The sequence below is a fragment of the Bos grunniens genome, chromosome 28 (assembly GCF_055505025.1).
Source record: "Bos grunniens cultivar Pamir isolate PY7600 chromosome 28, Bosgru_T2T1.0, whole genome shotgun sequence".
NCBI classification, from domain to species: domain Eukaryota; kingdom Metazoa; phylum Chordata; class Mammalia; order Artiodactyla; family Bovidae; genus Bos; species Bos grunniens.
In genome coordinates, this window is record NC_141192.1 from 11,744,072 (window position 1) to 11,757,183 (window position 13,112).

General features: G+C 49.9%; 1 long non-coding RNA gene across 2 annotated transcripts in view; it reads left to right on the forward strand.

Annotated features, from left to right (window-relative positions):
* Positions 1-13,112, forward strand: part of LOC147342850 (uncharacterized) — a 223,889-nt gene that overhangs the window by 166,875 nt on the left and 43,902 nt on the right. For both annotated transcript variants that reach the window (XR_015156743.1, XR_015156744.1), the window contains exon 2: positions 8,719-8,901. This is a non-coding gene — a long non-coding RNA (uncharacterized LOC147342850). The remainder of the gene's footprint in view (positions 1-8,718; positions 8,902-13,112) is intronic.

A 13,112-nucleotide genomic window follows, 5' to 3' on the forward strand; every position in this document is an offset into this window, starting at 1 on the left:
TCAGGAATGCAAGGAGGCTCCCTGCCCGGCACGTCTCTCCCCCTGCTCCCTGCTTAGAGCCTGTCCCAGTGCTGTGACTTGTTGATGCATTAAGTCAGTGCCTCCTTCTCCTTCCAGGGACCCGTGTATTCAGCCCAGCTCACCCCATGCTCACTGATCGGTGCTCCATGGCAGTTTCCATGCCAGTCTCTGGGAATGCCAGGTTGACCAAGACCAAGGCTGGGAACCTCTGAAGGTAGAGACTCACCTAGCCTTCCATTAACAAATGAGGGAGCAGAGATGCTGAGGAAGAGGGTGTTGTGGTCAGGAGCAGACAGTGGGCAATGGGGAGATCTGGAATCCAGTTCTCCTGCCTCCCTGCTAGCAGAGTTTCACTGAAGCCCTACTCCATGCAAACCACTTTTCTGTCTGCTCTCTCTTTATTAATGCACTTTAATTGCAAAATATTACCCCAGATAGCTATTGAATTGCCTCCATTTTAAAGGTGAGGAAACTGAGGCATAGTGAGATTAAGCAACTGCCCCAAGGTCTTGAGCTTCAGGTGACCAGGTCTTCTGTCCCTAGTCAACTCTCTTTCCTCTGCATTACACAGGGAAGACTGGAGAGGGTGGAGCATGGTACATGAAGACCTAGAAAGAGAACAGGTGTCTGTGGGCACTGGGGCCACAGTGGAGAGCAGGAGAAGGAGGCCTTGAGCTGCTGGTGCTCCTGTCTGGCTGAGGGCACCCTCCTGTTGACTGGTCATGGAGCCAGTTGGGGCTGCTCCTCTGCAGTGTTCTGAGTTCAGCACAGATGGCAACTGCAGTTTGGGTCACTCCATAAAGACCCTGAGAAGTCCTGCCACAGCTTTAATTTTCCTGAGGTCTATCAGACTTCCTTGATAATGGATGCCCTTTCTTGAGAATGCCTTTTAGCATCCCTTGCCACTCCCGTTGGGAGGTTAACTTCTAGACAATGTGAATGCCAGGCCAGGAGTGAGGAGTCGGTGACCAGGACTTGAAATGTAGAGTGGCAGAATTGAGGCTGTGGATTTATTGGGCCGAGAGAGGGAGGAGAGGAGGTCAGTGGTGCTAACGCCTCAGATGCCAAGGAGGGTGAGGAGTGAGACAGTCTGCAGATGTGGGTAGAAATTATAGGGAGGTACCCACACTCACTCTGGGGTATATGCTTGTCCAGTCTGCTGTCCACTTCTCCACCAGGAGAGATATGGAGTGTTCACTGAGACGGTGGGGGAGTGACTTCACTCTGAGCGTTCAGAAGGCATGTGCCTTCTGTTGCACTGATTCTACTTCTTTCTGTCCGCCCAATGGAAACACATGTGTGCTCATGGAGGCCCGTTGGAGGCTGTTTATTGCGGCTCGTCAGGCAAAGTCAGAAATGGCAACAACCTTAATGCCTATCAGTGCGAGAAGGGCTAGAGGCCTTATGGTGGTTATTTCAGCAGTTAGAAAGAATGGGGGAGAAACTTATATACTGAGACAGGAGTCTCCAGGAGAGTACTGGATGAACAAAGCACAGTGCAGGATGTACATTTAATATGATCCTTCTGAAGTGAAAAATACACGTGTAGGTGCACCAGCACACATATACTCAGGCTTACACGCACACACGGACACACATAGGCACATGATGCAGATATGTGCACACAGACACAGATGCACAGTGCACACATGCATGCGCAGATACACACAAAGTACACACACACACAGATGTGCACACACAATGTACACACACACAGAGACGTGCACACACAATGTACACACACAGAGAGACATGCACACACAATGTACACACACACAGAGACATGCACACACAATGTACACACGTGCACACGTGCACACACAATGTACACACACAGACATGCACACACAATGTACACATGTGCACACATGCACACATAATGTACACACGTGCACATATGCACACACAGTGTACAAACGTGCACACATGCACTCATGCACAGAACACTGAGCATTGGTGGTATGGAGAGCCATCTTTAAATCCAGAATTTCTCTGAATCCTCGTTCTGCCACTTAGTAGATTTGTAACCTTGGGCAATAGTCCAACTTTTCTGTACCCTGGTTTGCTCATCTGTAAAATACAGATTACTATATTTCAACCTCAAGAAATTATTGAATAGAATGATTACCTGAGCTAATATGAGCAAAATACTTGGAGAATACCTGGCCCATGGTAGAGAGCTTCCCAGGCAGCAGTAGTGGTAAAGAGTGTGCCTGCCAATGCAGGAGATGCAGGTTGGATCCCTGGTTCAGGAAGATCTCCTGGAGAAGGAAATGGCAGCCCACTCCAGTGTTCTTGCCTGGGAAATTCCATGGGCAGAGGAGCCTGGCAGGCTATAGTCCTTGGGATCGCAAAAGAGTCTGACACGACTGAGCACATGGTGCATGGTAAGGGCTAAATAAGTTAGTCGTTGCTATGACCATATTTTTTTGCATGTCTTACACCAGCAATTGAGATGTGATTTATAACTGATAGATCTTGACATCGAGTCGTGGTTTCATTGGCAACTTTTTCTTCCTTTTTGGTAGCACAAAAAACAATGGCATATCTCACAATTGGAGACATCTTAGGCACAATGAGATCGAATATTATTTCCAGGAAATGTTTACCAGGGCTACTCACGTTTGTATAGAAGCGTGACCAGTAAGCTCTGGGACACACTGACTAGTGGTTCCCTCAGGGAAGAATGCTGGCCGGGGGAGGTGTCAGGAGGCCTGTGGCCTTATCAGGGCTGCTTAGTGTTTTACAAGCAGTGTGGACTCATGTTTACACGTGGTTTCACTTAGTGTTGCTTGGCTGCAGCCAGCAGACACTAACACTGGTTAACTTCAGCAAAAAGGAATTTATTGGCAGGATGTCGGGAGCTCACAGAAGTGACAGGAGCCCAGAGAAGCAGCCTCAGGGAGGCGGGGGCCCAGGCCTCTCCCGAGGGCTTGGATTAAGAGCCACAGCCACCAGCTGGTAGTGGGGACATCTGGTCTGCATGCCACCATGGCTGGGACGGATGACCTGCAGTCCCTCCCTCTGCCTCTGGGCTCCGTGGCTTTTGCCATTCTCTTTGGTCGTCTGTCATCTGATGATCCCTCATTCCTAGGCTTGAGAAATTCTCTATCCTAAAAGTCTTGGGGGGAAGCGGCGGAATCAGCCTTCCATTGTGGACTGGAGTGATGGATTCTCATGTTCCAGCATCCCTTGCAGCTAGGGCACAGGTGTCAGCCCAGACTGGTCAACCTCCGAGCCCCTCACCCATACAGCAAGCCAGGAGCAAGTGAGGCCACGGAACAGGGGCAAGGCACATCACTGTTCATGGCAGGAGGCAGGGGACAGCAATTGCAGCAGCAAAATCCACTTCCTAGGGCACCACTGGTCAGTGCCCAGGCAAGCTGTGGAGCAGCAGCAGTGTCCCTACTGTGCGCACTCCATGAGGTTGGTTTGGCCATGGCCAGATGTGACCTGGCCTTTTTGTTTGTTTGTTCCCATCCTTCCCAGTGAGTCTGTGGGCCACCTCATCTCGTTTTGAATAAATCCCCCTTTCTGCTTCAAGCTGACCAGATTTGATACTATTGCCAGCAACCAATAAGCCTGACATCCTGCATCACTCACTCCAGATGCAAAGTCCCAGAAGAGATGTCGGGACACGTGTCTCCTCTCCAGGGTAGACCAGGAGATGCAAGGAGCTGGCTTTTGTAATGGGAGGCAGAAGACTAGGATTTCTCTCCACCAGGACCACACACAATGGGAAGAAGCAAGTTCCAGAAGGAAATCAGGCCACTGTCAGTGAGACAGCGTCAGGCAAGAGGTAGGGGACAGCCAGTGAAATATGGGGAAAGTGAGACAGCGTCAGGCAAGGGGCAGGGGACAGCCAGTGAGACATGGCGAATGGCCATCACTGCTAGTTTGTCTTTTTTGTTCCGTCTTTTTGTTCTCTTTTTAAAAAAAATTGTTTTTATTGAAGTATCAGATTAGATCAGATCAGTTGCTCAGTCGTGTCCGACTCTGCGACCCCATGAATCGCAGCACGCCAGGCCTCCCTGTCCATCACCAACTCCCGGAGTTCACTCAGACTCAGTTATGTTAGTTTTTGATATACAGCAAAATGATTCAGATAAACACACACACACATATATATATTCTTTTTCATTATGGTTTACTACAGGACATTAAATATAATTTCCTGTGCCATACAGTAAGCCCTTGTTGCTTATCCATTCTATATATAATAGTTGAGATCTGCTAGTCCCAATGGAGAAGGCAATGGCACCCCACTCCAGTACTCTTGCCTGGAAAGTCCCATGGACGGAGGAGCCTGGTAGGCTGCAGTCCATGGGGTCTTGAAGAGTCAGACACGACTGAGCGACTTCACTTTCACTTTTCACTTTCATGCATTGGAGAAGGAAATGGCAACCCACTCCAGTGTTCCTGCCTGGAGAATCCCAGGGATGGGGGAGCCTGGTGGGCTGCCGTCTATGGGGTCGCACAGAGTTGGACACGACTGAAGCGACTTAGCAGCAGCAGCAGCAGTCCCAAACTCCTAATCCTTCCCTCTCCCACCAATCCTCCCTTTTTGCAGCCACAGTTCTCTTCTCTATGTCTGTGAGTCTGTTTCTGTTTTGTGAATAAATTCATTTGTTTCACATTTTAGTCCACATGTAAGTTTTATCATATGATATTCGTCCCTCACTGTCACTTAGTATGATAATTTCTAGGTCTTATCCATGTTGCTGCAGATAGCATTATCTCATTCTTTGTGATGGCTGAGTAGTATTTCATTATCTATCTGTCTATCTATCTATCTATATATCTCTCTCTATGTATATCTTCTTTATCCATTCATCTGCCAGTGGATCTTTAGTTTGCTTCTGTGTCTTGGCTATTGTAAATAGTGTTGCTATGAACATAGGGGTGCTTGTATCTTTCTGAATTATAGATGTCTCAGGGTGTATGCCAAGGAGTGGGATTGCTGGCTCATTCATATGGCAACTGTTATTTTTAGCCTTTTGAGGAACCTCCATACTGTTTTTCAGAGTGGCTGTACCAATTTACATTCCCATCAACAGTTGTTTAAAATAATATATACGCTACTTGGAGGAAACTGAGTCATTGATTGATTGGTTCATTCATTCACTCAACAACGGACTATAAGGCAACTATTTGTAGACACGATCATCCATGGGGACACGATGACGATAGCCCTTCCAAGCCGGGGTCTGGTACTGGTACCAGCTACGTAAATAGACAGGGAAAGGCAGTTTCAGGCTGAAACACCAGATGGCCCAGACATTATGACCTAGGGGAGGAGGCAGTCAAGGAAGGCTTCACAGGGGAGGTGACCAAAGAGCCGGGCCTTAAAGGAGAAGCAGTGTGGTCAGGGGTTGCCATAGAAGGGCATGTCACTTCCCTTCCGGGCTACAGCAATTTCCAGTAATGCTTGGCGAAATCCCCAGGGCTTTCCCAGAGCAGTCCCATCCAGCTCTGCTTTATATACTGGAATTGCACCTAAGATTTTGTCCTACAAGTGGTTCTGCTACTAAGAGTCCATGCTACTGGAGCAGCTCCCCAATTTCCTGCGAGGCTCTGATATCTTAAGGTGACCACCTCATTCTGGTTTGCCTTGGACACTCCCCATAGTAACCTGGAAAGTCCCGAGCTGAAACCCCGAAGTCCCAAACAAACTAGAGGGCTGTCTTCTTATATCCAAGATCCACGAATCTAACACCCTGGTTTTGCCTGAAGAGATAGGATCTTGGTTTCGAGGAGGTGCTAGAGGTGAGATGGAACACATGGCTGAAAGTGTCAGATGGGGAAGGAACTGGATGGCCTGAGGCCTCAACAGCTGCAGAGGTGACTTCTCATGGGAGACCCCATGGCAGCTGGAGAGGATGTTGAAGTCCAGGAGGAGAGAGTAGCAAATCTTGGGAGTCTGTACATTGCTGGGGCTGACAATCTTGGTATGGGATTTGCTTTTGATTGTGTCATGGAGAATCCAAAGAACACCTATTTAATCAAAGAGTGATACAATTTTCGCATTAAACATTTTGTCCGAAAGGCCAAATTTCCAAGGTGAGGTGGCTCCATGGAGTCACTGAGGTCTGGGCTTCTCCATCTTGTCCACCATGTTTGGTGCTTAGGGTCATGTTCTTATTCCTGGAAGTCAAGAAAGTGGCAACGAGGAAGAGGCAGCGCTTGTAGGAGACAAGCAACATTTCCAGGCATCCCTTGCCGATGCTTGTGGCTCTCATTGGCCAGATCAGCCACAGCATTTCCCTGGTTGAAATTGAGCCTGGGAAATGTAGTCTTTCAGCTGAACAAATTCAGGGGTTCCATATGCAAGAAAGAAAGGAGGGATGGATATTGTTTAGGTAGCTAGCTATGTAACACCAAAGCATCCTAACTCACCACCACATGACCCCAGTCCCTGCCCCAGAGCCCCTCATGGCCATTGCTGCCAGTGGTGATGAGATGAGCACCCCCAAGCTGTGGCCTGTGCTCATTTCTCTTCCCAGCAAAGCCAGGTGGCAGGTGGCATGGCCCCATCTCCTGGTGAAGTCCAGGGGACCTTGACTCCCTCCCGGGGAAGGCTGTATCCCCACTGGGTGGGCTTCTTGTGGCCCAAAGCCTGGCCTCACCCCAAATGGGATTTGCCCTTCCTCCTCCAGTGTACAGCCTGGAGTCAGCACGCCCATCTGGTTCTGTTTCGCTCTGTGTTACTCATCAGGATGTGTTTGCCAGAAGTTATTTGATGTTCAGAAAGAATTCCAAAGCTTTGGGAAAGAAGTAAATAAAAGCTTTTATCTCCCAAAGAGTTATGAAATTGTGTTCTGCTGAGGAGTGTGGGCTCCCTCCGGCAGTGGGCTCACTGACCCCACGTGACACAGGTAGGCTCATGCCTCAAGTCTGCCCTCACCCCATGTTTGCTTCTCACCACAACTCTGGGCTCAACTGAATCTCCTGGAACTCACTTGTGCCCGTCTCATTCCTCTCGTGATGCCCAAATTTGGGAACAGAAGAAGGCTACCAGTGGGGGACACTCTGGCTTGTCTCTTGCTCTCCAGCCAAAAAAGCTTTTAAGGAGAGCTCCTCCCCATCCATGGCCTGGTTCACAGCCTCCCTGTCAAGAAAGTGTGAGCTCCAAAGGAAACAGGCCTGGACCTGGGACTCAGGCCCATGTTCTCTGCTGCAGTGGCAGCCTGCAAGAGTGGACAGTCCTGGGAAGACTTAATCCAGATCTGTTGGTCACAAGGCAAGGGGAGGTGGTCTTTCTCTTCCTCTTTTCTGAGCTATTTGAATAATTGACAGAAGTCGCATGATGTTAGAATATCTAGAACGGAAAGGAAAACCAGTGTATCTCGCAAACTTACCTGCAGGGTGAGGGGCCACCTCTACTCCAGCAAAACTGTCTCTGGAACCCACACTGCCTCCTGCCTCAATACAGAGGTGACACACACCTCTTTTCTTGGTGCCTTCTGACAAAGCTAGACTTTCCCAGAGGAGTTTTAGTGAAAAATTAAATAGATGTGTCCTAGCCAGTGCTAGATCTATAGGTCCTTTTGGCCACATGGACCTCAGTCTGTACCTCGTTACCTTGAAAGCATCTGCTGGAGGAATGGACCGGTGCAGGAAGGAGTGCTCCTGGGGCATATGGAGGCCGTATCTGCACCCTTCGTCCCTAATCCTGCCCATGTTCTGGTCAAGTCTATAAGACAAGTCTGGGCATGGTGGGGGTATGGGCCCCACATCAGAGTCCTCGCTCGGGGACTCTGGAGGGCTAGATCCTCCCCTCAGACATTGCATCGCAAACCCTGATATTCATGCCGAATCCCTCCTGGAGCATCACTCATGACAGCTTACAACTCTGACTATTAAACATTGATCACTCAAAATTTAACATCCCATCTTCCCTTTGATATCCTCAACTGCTCTCTGCATAAGACAACAAGCACTTTCTGCAGCTCAGCATGAGGGAAGACTTCAAAGCTGCCTTTCCCGCTCACCCACTCCCAGCAGCTCTGGTGTTCAGCGAGCAAAGCCACCACGTGCAGGGGATGGGGTTCCACGCAAGCCCTTTCTATGGGACTCAGACCAGTGGGGGAAACCGCCCAGATTAATTCTGGGGTGACTCTGGGGTCACAAACTGGAATTGGGGGCATCTTGGCTCTCTCTACAAGCAGCAGTGGGTCACAGGAAATGATTTGGATGGATAATTAGGCAGAACTGGGTCTGCGTGCCTGGCTGCCCCTTGCCAGCTCTAGAGCCCTGGGGATAGCGCTCCGTCCTCACCAGGAAAACAGAGATGATAACATTTCCCTCCCAGCCCTTGACAGGATTAATAAGAGGCTGGAAGGGAGAGCGCCTGGGCCAGAGCAGGTAACCAGGAGATGGAGTACTGCGTCCTGCTCTGGAGAGAAGCTGGGTTAGGTCAAAGAGCGCCAGCACGTTTGTAGGAAGAATGTCACAACAGATCTGTGAAATAGGTGACTTGAAACTCTTCAGAAAGTAGCCACTTGCCTAGACACTGCTGACAGGCTGATTACAGATTATTACCATCCTTCCACTCAATCAGGCTCCCAGGGGACTGCATTTTATTAAAACTATATTAATTAGCATAGAGATCATTTGTTCAGCCTGACATGAGCCAGGCCCTGGGCAAAGCGATTTCCCTGTGTCACCTCATGTAATCGCCACATCAACCTGTTACAGGCAGCTCTTTCACTGGACTCCGTGACGGATGAAAGTCTTGAGGGCAACAGAGGGCACACGTCCAGGATATGGCAAAACTGGAACTTAAAACTAGGTCCATCAGATGCCAGAGTGCACGTTCTTCCTCCGTCTTCTAATTATGCCAGCCTTGTCTAAAGGAGCTATTCTTCATGTGCGCACATGGTAAGTCTCTTCAGTCATGTCCGACTCTGTGCACCCCTAGGGATTGTAGCTCACCAGGCTCCTCTGTCCATGGGATTCTCCAAGTGAGAATACTGGAGTGGGTTGCCACACCCTCCTCCAGGGGATCTTCCCAAGTCAATCCAACCCACATCTCTTACGTCTCCTGCATTGGCAGGCTGCTTCTTTACCACTAGCGCTACCTGGGAAGCCCTTTCTTCATGTGCCTAAAGTCAACTGGCATGAATAAACTGCACTCAGATCCTTCCAGGGAGCCTGTGAGTGTTCGTCTCCAGCTGGATGACAGCACAGTCATATACACACACGTGGGATTTACATCCTCCCACGTGGCTGGAGATGATGTAACCGAACCCCCTGCAGGCTCCCAGTTTGCTCCCAACCCACCTGCAGTAGAGGGTCCTCAAGGGCCCTGGCAGCTTGCATCAGAAGACATTCCAATACAGGGGAATGCAGCTCAGCACATCCAAGGCAACACCATTCCATTTCAAGCACCATTTTTGAGACTCTCCAGTGCAAAGAGCAATGCCAGGCCAGAAATTACCAATGCCCAGCACAGGTGCCCCTTATATCCCTCGCCCTTGTGAATGGATCACTCCTTTTCTCCAAACCCTGTCCTCCCTGAGACCTCCCTCCAAGCTGCTGGGTTTCATGGGAAAGTTACTGCCATCCCTGTGCTGGGGGATTTTCAGAGGCAGAAAGGAAGCCCCAGGCAGTAGGGCAGTCTTGGTGCTGCGTGGGGGCACTTGAATCCCCATATCATCCCAGCACATCTTCCACCACATCCCTGACGCTTGACCCGTTGGTACTGGTGCTGCCTCCCAAGATCACAGTCAGTTTGCCCCTTTGTCAGAGATTTGAGAGTGACATTATGCATTCCCAAGGCGTCTCTTTTGCAGGCCAAGTGACTCCAGGTTCATTCTTCAAAAACTCCTCACGTCACATGTTTCTGCATCCTTTGACTTTGCAGGGGAGGGTGGGAGAAAAGGAGTCTCGGGGAGGAACTAGGTGGACAGCTGCAACCTTCCAGGAGGGCTGCCACAGAGGACCAGAACCAGGCACAGCCCTGCCTCAACTCCCAAACCCCAATTCTGTGTGCTCAGGGAACCCTCCCATGCCCCTCAGAAGGAGGGCAAAGGGACTGGGCAGGGCCTTTCCCACTCAGCCTCCATGGCCTCTTACAGCCCAGGATGGGCAGTCAGGTCCTCATCTAGCAGCTCACCTAGTGCCATGGGGAAACTGCTGACTTCTCCTGAAATTGCAGGGTTGGGCTCTAGGGCTTGATGATACCATTTTTAAGGTGCCACTTGCACTCGTCAAGGGCAACAGATATTGTCTTTTCTGGAGAGGAGCTCTCCTGCCATGATGATTCATGCTTCCCGAGCAGCTTTCAAAGCTCTCCACATGGCGAGTCTGGGCAACGGCACTGGAGAGGTGCACCTCCTTACCATTGCCACCAGTATCCCAGATCTCATTCGCCGAAGCCTGCCCCTTCTCTTCCTGAAGCTCTTGTTGAACTTTTAGCTTGTCATCCGTGCAGGTTTTCTTTACGTTCTGTGCCATCAAGAGCAGTAAGGTGAAGAGGGACAGGAACTGAATTCTGAGCCTATGTAACATACCTCACCATCACCTTGATCTGGGGCAATTTATTGTTTCCAAAACTCAATGCTTTGTTTGGGAAGTGAGGTTGATGGTGTATGTAGAACTCACAGTGTCTCTGGAAGGTGTGAAGGCATTTGGGACATTACTGAGCAGGGACACATAGTAGGTGCTCAGTAAACGGTAGTGGAAAAGGGAGTCACTTCTAGATGTGGGGAAGATGGGCCATCTGGGTATCAGACCAATAATAACTTGTAAAGGATCTGTTGGTAAGAGGTTCCAGCTGGGGCTAGGGGTAGAGAGCTGTAGAAGCAAAGAGGAAGTTCTTTGGGGCTGAGAGTCGGCATGCCCACTGTGAGTTCTCCCATCCTGAGCTTGCTGTGGGCTGCAGGCACCAACATATCTAGGACAGCTGTGCCGAGGGTCGTGGTGAAGAAGGATCATGGTCAACCTTGTCCCGACAGCCCCAGGAGATGGGTCACCATTAAGTGCCCTGTCCCGTCATGCCAGTGCCTTGACAGGATCCTAGCAGAGCCATTAGTGATCCGCTCAGTTCTAAATTTGATCCCAGGAGAGGTAACAAATTAACCCAGGATCCCCTGTTAACGCCCCTGCACAGCTTCATTTGTCATAACGAGCTGCTCCTTGGAAGAAGTAGGAGCTTGAATCTGGGGCCAGCTCCCACTGGCGGTGTTGCAGGGATCCTGGTTCTGAGCTCAAGCTGCCATGGGATGCCCCAGGAAGAGTGAATGCAGGAGAGTATGGACTGCCCTGGTACCACGAGAGGCGCTTTACCTCCAGCCTGAGAGGCATTATTTCCATTTAGTAATAAAGGGACTTGAAAGAAGAAATAGCTGGCCTGGTGACCAAACGAGGACTAAACCCTGTGTCCGGCTGCAGAGCTGGCCTTGTTCACCCACATCTGATGTTTGCTGAGGGCAGGTTTTACGTGATGCACTCTGCACATGTTACTTCATGGAACCCTCACTACAGTTTCATAAATAGATGTTACTGTCATCCCTATTTTTGAGATGAAGAAACGGCATCTCAGATGGCTGATAGGGCTTGTTCGAGGGCACGTGGGCAGGCTGTGTGGAGCTGGGTTTTGAGCCCAATTTGCCCATTCTCAGGGCTCCCATGCTAAACGTTCCATTAGGCTTCTTTCTTAAAATTAATCCATCTATCTCCCAAACTTTACCAGGCAGATGTTATAGGCAAGGCTCCACTTTACATGCTCTATGAGGGTGGGTTGCAGAGATGGGGGTGGGTTGCAGAGATGGGTGTGCCAGGGTCCCTGCCCTTAGGAGTCTGTTCTGTCTTTCCATCCTTAGCTGGATCTTTTCCATCCTCTGTCGGGAGGTACCTTGAGCCACCCTGGGTTTCTTTTCTTTTTTTCTGAGTTCATGTGGTGGCCAGAACCCTTGTGAGACCCCTGAAGAGATAGGGAAGCCTTGTGGGAGCTGGGCCCATGGAGGAACCTGGAGTCCAGGGATCCTGTGTCTGTTTCTCCTCCACTGGCCACTCCACTGTCCTGCATTGGAGTTGATACCAGACAGGTATCTGGGTCATGCTGGGCTGACAAAGACCCCAAAATCTCAGTAGCTGACCACAACAAGGCCCTCTCATGATACACACACAAAGGCTGTCAGTAAGGGAGCTCTGCTCCTCATGGTCACTCGGAGGTGCAGGCTGAAGCCAGTCCCATGGGCTAGCTGTTCCCACTGCCACGGAGGAGAGGAAGGCCCTACTGTACACCACTCACTGTCTCTTTAAGACTTGCCTGGGAGGGACCCCTGTCACCTCCAGCCCCATCTCATTGGCCAAAGCAAGTCACTTGGCCTGGTGACCTTCAAAATGTGCTGGGGTGTGACATTATACCACATGCCTCTAGGGAGGGGAGTGTTGGGCCATGACCAACTATGTGGTGAGCAGCCCTGTGGTCACCATAAGTGACCATCATCAGTACAACGACGCCAAAGCAAGGTGCTTAAATCCCTGCCGTGGAAGTTTCTGAGCCTGAGAACTCCTGTCTCTTTGTTTGAAAGGGAGATTAACAAGTGTTAGAGGTTGTTAGAGACATACTAACACCCAAATGAAACTTCCTGTTTCATTCAGCCACATTTAACAAACGTTTATTGAGAGCCTTCTATGTGCCAAGCATTCCTAAGACACAGGACACACCAGTGAATAAAATCAGCAGAAATTGCTGCCTTCAGGGAGTCTGTTTTAGAGGATCAGGCACTGATCAGTAGGAATAAAACGTAAGTCAATGACATGCAGACAACATGGAGAAGAGCGGAAGAAAACTAAAACAGTGCTTTTCTCCATGTGGGGCTCAGCGTCACTGGGAACCCCAGCCGCGCTCATCTATGCAGGTGGGGGCCTCTCCCCGAGCCTCTGTTGCTTTGGTCCCCACCTTTATTTTAAATGGAAATGTTCAGTAAGAGTCACAGGACACGACTTTTCTCACTTCACCACCAACTCCTTCTATCTTCATGAGCTAGTTTCTTCTTCACTTACTCATATGGTCATTTTAGGGCCCTGGGCTCTTTTCCTGCTGGGGGACCTATGCTTCGTCATCTCAGGATATTCAGCAT